This window comes from Coturnix japonica, chromosome 4 (assembly GCF_001577835.2).
Source record: "Coturnix japonica isolate 7356 chromosome 4, Coturnix japonica 2.1, whole genome shotgun sequence".
NCBI classification, from domain to species: Eukaryota; Metazoa; Chordata; class Aves; order Galliformes; family Phasianidae; genus Coturnix; species Coturnix japonica.
The window spans coordinates 55633748-55639747 of NC_029519.1; the positions used below are offsets into that span (position 1 = coordinate 55633748).

The 6000-nt window shown below is 52.0% G+C and overlaps 1 protein-coding gene across 8 annotated transcripts in view; it reads right to left on the reverse strand.

Annotated features, from left to right (window-relative positions):
* Positions 1-5360, reverse strand: part of FAT1 (FAT atypical cadherin 1) — a 102150-nt gene extending 96790 nt beyond the window's left edge. The window contains exon 1 of one of the 8 annotated variants that reach the window (XR_001555134.2): positions 3403-4096. The gene's annotated coding sequence lies outside the window, so the exon portion shown is untranslated. Of the gene's footprint in view, positions 1-3397; positions 4097-4849 lie in introns of those variants that run through there. The other 7 variants (XM_015862140.2, XM_015862139.2, XM_015862141.2 and 4 more) reach the window with 7 other exon arrangements.
* Positions 5361-6000: the final 640 nt, after the last annotated feature.

Below are 6000 nucleotides of genomic sequence, written 5' to 3' on the forward strand. Positions count from 1 at the left end.
AACACTATCCATCTGTTTTTTTTTATCTTTTGCTCCTCTTATCTCAGGCACATTTGACTATGATGCATTGGACTGCACTAAGATTCCCAAGCTCTTCATTAAAATTCTAAGCTGAACACACGCGTAGGTTTTACTATTACATAAATATTTTCCTGTTCTGTAATACCTTAAGTACTCTTTGCTTATTTTCTGTAATAAATGCAAGTAGAGCCTGCTCAGAGCTGGCAACAAGGCACGCTATTAATGCAACCACCAGTAAGGGTCCATTTTGTAGCAGCAAATTCCAAGGTCTGCTGAGTCACAACCTACAGCTTAATAGCAGCCCTCAACTCAGTTGCTCAGCAGAGTACATAACACAGAAATAAGTTGGATATTTGCTACATTTCACCTCTCCCATCCTGTGTCATAATTTGCAGTTACCAGAAACTAAAAACTTTCAAACCAGGATTAACAACATATAATATAATCTTGATAAATATCCAAAGTATTAAAAAATGCAAAGACAGTTAATTACTAAAGGACAGTATGAAGACATTCAGATAAAATGATTTTCTGTTAGATAAAAGTTTAGATGGCTCGTAACAGTAAGTAAGCATAACTGAATTTCACAAACATTTTACTACACTTCGAACTCCTCAATTTGCTTTTTTCATCTTTGGAGTATCACCACTTCAAGATTTTCTGCGCCCATTTTCAAGTCATAATGGAACTGTTTGCTTAACAAACACCACAGCCCTAAGTTTATAAGAAGCACATCATATTTATTCTGGAATGCCACATTCCAGAGAACTTTGATACCTTACTTCGAAGGACCATTACTTGTATGTATAATCATTGTAGGGAAGCCTCTGATAGCTTTATTAACTACTACATTAACAATGTGATTTAACTCATTAACAATTTGAAATGGGAAAAAATACTCACAGCTAAGCAATATGTACCATCTTCATGATAAAGACAACAGAAAAAGAGAAACTGGCAGGGCTGGCAGACCTCAGACTGAAAACTTACAAATACAGAAAATTTGGATGAGATCCCAGTCTTATACACGCATGTTTCTCTTAGCAGAATGCTTGTAGTATGTAGACTTGTAACGTTAAGCAGCTAACAGAGTAAAACAGAAACATGCCGAACAGGCAAAACAAGCTCTAACTTCTACATATGGTACCAACAGGATACATTACAGGAGTTATCCTCACCAATCACATAAAAATCATAGGTAGAAAAAGAGCCTGAACTGGACCAAATAAGCTGTCAGAATAAGCCTTGGTGCCACTGCTCTCCTACTCCCAAGGCCAACCAGTTCAGCCCACAATGCAGAGTGACATCGCCTACACTGGCAGATGACAACTGTACATGGCCTTAACACTGAGCTTGGGAAACACCAGAGAGCACTAGAAGAGGTGCTGCTGTTACAGTGATCGCCTTCCAAAAGACATCACTAACTTTTAACAAATGCAGCAGCAGTTTGGTGGTGTTTTCTATGTTATTTTTGACACATGTGCATCAGCTTTTCTAATTAGCAATGTTTCTAACACTAAGATGTGTCTACTAATCAAAACATCACCAATTTACTTTAAAGTCGGTTTTGATCAGCATGTGTGAGTAATGTCATCTGATACAAATACAGTGTGAAAAGTTATTGCTGCTGTAATTAAACCATTATGACAGGACGCCTATTGCAGCAGTGGAGGCAAGATCATGAGACTTTGCGAGATGTACAACTCTGCAGTTAAACCTTCTCTTTCTGTTGTTTAAAAGCAATTATTCACGTAGCCCCATCAGAAAAACAAAACAAAACAAAAAAGCCAGGTTTAACCACTTCATCTTTAAGAATCCAATTAAAACTTCTCTTTTTAAACCAACACTGAAAAAGTTTCTTAGGGCTTTTTATTTTGGGGGAGGAGGGAGACACCAGTGAGGGGTTTCTGTGTGTTGGCAGACAGAAAAGCTACACATGATGAAAGCATATAGGAGTGCTGTATTCGTAAAGCTGGTAAGTTATTCAAAAAATGTACACTGCCATAGAGATTAATGTAATAGTTTCAACTTGTGACTGAACTCCAGAGTTTCATGCTTACATTCACCACCTTAGGAGTTAATCTCATGAGGTGCTTTGATTTACGCAGTTGAGATCTGCTGTTAAAAGGAAAACAGAGCAGCTGTATTCAGGCAGCACGCAAAGACACTAAGATGGTTCCATACTGAGAACCGCGGCTATTTGCACACGACAGCAAGCAGTGTATCTTGAACTGAGCTCTCCCACTGTACAAGGAAAAGCAGATCTTTGGGAACTAAGAAGTGTGGTCAAACTTTAACATGACACCAAAATTCAAGAGGACAAAAACAGTTTTACTGAGCCAACGCTCAGCTTTATCTAAACCAAACAAACAAACAACAAAAGACACAAATATGTGCGGTTTTACAGACTTTTTTTCTTGCTTGCTTTTACTGAAACCGGTGATAACTTGGCCATATAAGTTCTCACGCTAAGTTATCAACCCAGGAGCCTCCTGTAACTACTGGAGCTCACCTTCCACTGCCCTAAGTGTGAGATCTGAGGATTTCAGAAAACAAACAAAACCCCCTGAAATAAAATCGTTTCAGCATTGAAATAAGGTATTTCAGTGACTAAAGAGCTGAGTATTTCCACGTGTTTCAACAGGCACATAGGAAACACACAGCAGACAGACAGGGCAATAGATGCGAGTCTCCTGTTTCCCATGCAACACCCAGGAGCAATTCACATCTAAGTTTTTAAACTCAGTGCGAGGAAACCACTTGGTGGAAGCCTGGATGACTTCGGAATGTCTTCACGCATTCTCCTCCCGCCAAGAAAATAAAGCTTACAGCCAGGAGGTGCTGCCAATGGGCGATTCACCGTCTCTGACTGCCACGCTCAAACAGCGTTCAATTCCCTGTGAGTAGCACAGAGCCAAGTAAGAGCGCCGCGTCCTTGCTCCTTATCGCTCAGGGGAATGCGGGAGGAAAGCAACGAGGGACGCCGGGCGAAGTGCAAACAAAGGGCCAGCACCACCCCAGGACATTTCTCCGCCGCGAACAGCTCCCGTTGCTTCACGGGGGAATTAAGTTCACAATGGCCCATTGAAGGCAGACGAAGACAGACACCTTGCCTTGGGGGGGAAATACTATCACCACGTTTTTCTTTTTTTTTTTCCTCGACAGAACTTCCGAGCAACCTGCCGCCCGCGTCTCGGCCGCGCCTCTCACTCCAACCCCGCCGGCTTCCACTCCACGAGCACTCGGCGGGGCTCCGGGGCCGGGCCCGTCTGGCTCCCCCCGCCCCAGCGCCGAGTCCCCTCCCGGCTTCGCTCAGCACCACCGCTCTCGTCCCAGCCGCCCCGCATCAAACTTCTCACAACTTCCCAGCCCCCACCTCACCGCGCTCAGTGCCTCCGGGCCGGGCCCAGCCCCGCATGCTGCCTTCGCCGCACAGATTTCCTTTCTTCACCGCCCGCGCTCCTCGCCGCTGCCCTCCGCCCCCTCCACGCCGCGGGGCCCCCCGGAGCCGTATTCCTCCGCCGCACCGGACCGCGGCCGCTCCGGAACTCGTTTCTGCGGCGCTCCGCGGCCGCGCCGGCAGCCCCGCACCCCGAGTCCGCCCCGCTCGGGGCTGGGCTGAGCGCTGACGGGCGGGAGCGGCACTTCTGACCGTAGCGCCGCCGGGAGGGGCGACGGAGACAACGGCGCTTTCAAGTATAGGAAAGTGCTGAGGAAGGCGACTGAGAAACTTTGGCAAGCCGGAGCTCGGCCGCGGGGACTGAAAGGGACCTCGAGGGACACCACAAAAACACACCGAAAACGGGAGGCATCCCTACGCGGCTGAGCCCTTGGCCGAGCCCACGGTCCTACCCCCTCACCGCCAGCAGCCGCCTGACGACCGCAGCCCCAGCAGACGGCCGCCTACGGGGCAGGAGCGGCGCCGGGGGCAGCGAGTGCGGCGCCGCCCGCTTCACCTCCCCCCTCCCCGGCGGCGGCGGTTCCGTCCCAACCCCCGGTACGGAGCGTGGGTGCCCCGCTCGGCTGACGGGAGCGCTGCCAGCCGGCACAACGTTAAACACTGCCAAACGTTCCTCAGAGAGTTCTCCGCTCATTAATAAGTGATGGCACTTCACAACCAGCAAACGTTTGCCCGGGGAATCCCGGCTCAGCGGGGCTCGCGGCTGCGGGCAAGGGAAGCTGGCGGGGGCACATTAGCCCCGACACGGCTTTTATGAGCCGCATAAATAAATAAAACCAGCTGCCCGGGGGTGGTGAGGGGGGGGGAGGGCGCTGTTAGGAGAGCCCGGCGCGCCCCGCAGCGGGAGATCAGAAAGAAGCGGCCCCTCAGAACACGCCGGCCGCGGCCAGGAGGCTCCGCTCCCCGCAGCCCCCGCACACACTCCTCGGGCCGCCCCGGCAGCCCCCGGCCCCAGACGCAGCTCGGCGGCGGCCGGCAGGGGGCGGCACGGCACAGCGCAGCGAGCGGAGCCGGCACAGCGCCGGCGGGCAGCCCGGTACGGAGCGGCCGAGCCTGGCCCCGCCGCGTTACTGTGCGCTCGGTCGGCAGCGGTGCGCGCACACCTGCGGGTCGGGGCTGCGCTGCCTCTGGCTCCAGGTGCGAACAGCTCGGGTCAGTCCTGTATGTAGAGATACAGACACGCACGTGTGTGTGCACGCATATACGCAGGAACATACGTGTGCTAGTTTCAAACTGCAATATCTACGGGCTGAAGCGCAAACAGCTTCAGCCTTTTCATTAAAATCCCCTCACTGTAGTACCGCGACTCACGAAAACCACCTTCCCGAGCATCCTGCTGCTGACAAACTCATTAAACAAAGAACTCACCAGACCAGCTGGACTCGGCGCTCTCCTCTCAAAGTCCGCTCCAGCTCAGTTCATCTCCACGGACACTTCCCTCTCCCTATCCTCCTTTTTTTTTTTGCCGTCCTTCGGAGAAGCAGCGATCACAGTCCCGCTGCCCGTGCAGTTCTAGCGCCTGCCCGCGGCTCCGGAGTTCAGCGCGGCCCCAGCGCGCAGCGAGAGCGGCGCCCGGCCCTGCCGGCACAGCGCGGTGCTCCGGTTGCCGGCCATCCGCGGCTCCAGCTCCAGCGGGAGGAAAAAGAGATGAGCAGGGAAGAGAGGGGAGGACGGGGAAAAAAAAAAAAAAAAAAAAGGAAAAAAAAAAAAGAAGAAAAGGAAAAAATGAAGGCGAAATGAGAGATCCAACTTTCTCAAGACATGTCCAGGCAAAGAACGGAAGAGTTGAGGAGTTGAGCAGCGGAGAGAGTGAGTGGGAAAGCTGCGATGGTTCGTTGCTCCCTCCCTCCTCGCTTCCTCCGCCTCCTTTTCTCCCCCACTCTCCCCCTTCTCTAGCGCTCCGGCCGGCCCTCCCGGACCCCAACCCCGGAGCCCCTCCCCTCCTTCCCTACTCGCCTCCCCTCGCCGCGTCGCCACGGCTCCGCGCGGGGCCGCTGCCGCGCACCTGGGCCCGGCTGCCTGCAGGTGGGGCTCGGCGAGGGGAGGCGGCCCTCCGCTACCAACCTCTTTCCCGGGGTCCTTTTTTACCCGCAGTTCGGGGCCCGCTGGCTCCGTTGTCACAGCGCCCGGCCGCTGGAGCCCGAGCTCAGCTACTGGAATGAACGGGCAAGTCCGAGACGGCTGAGTAAGAGAACAGCCCGCTTTCGCCCAGCCGCGCTATAACTGGAGTAGCTCTCTACCCCTCCTCCTCCCCCCCTCGTTTTCCACTTTTTCCCTTTTCTTCTCCTGAGGGGAACTGCATATTTCTTAAGACACAGCATATGATTTCCTGCATACCTCTACCCGCCCCAAAAAAGGCAGAATGGCAGCAGCTTCTCAAAAATAATAAAGCACTGTCGAGTAAGGCATATTTCTACAGTGGTGCTCCCTCGTTCAGAGTAATCCCCAGCCCATCATATATAGCCCAGGAGAGGTGGCAGGTAGGGTCAAATGAAAGCAGGGCTTTGCCAGTCCTAACA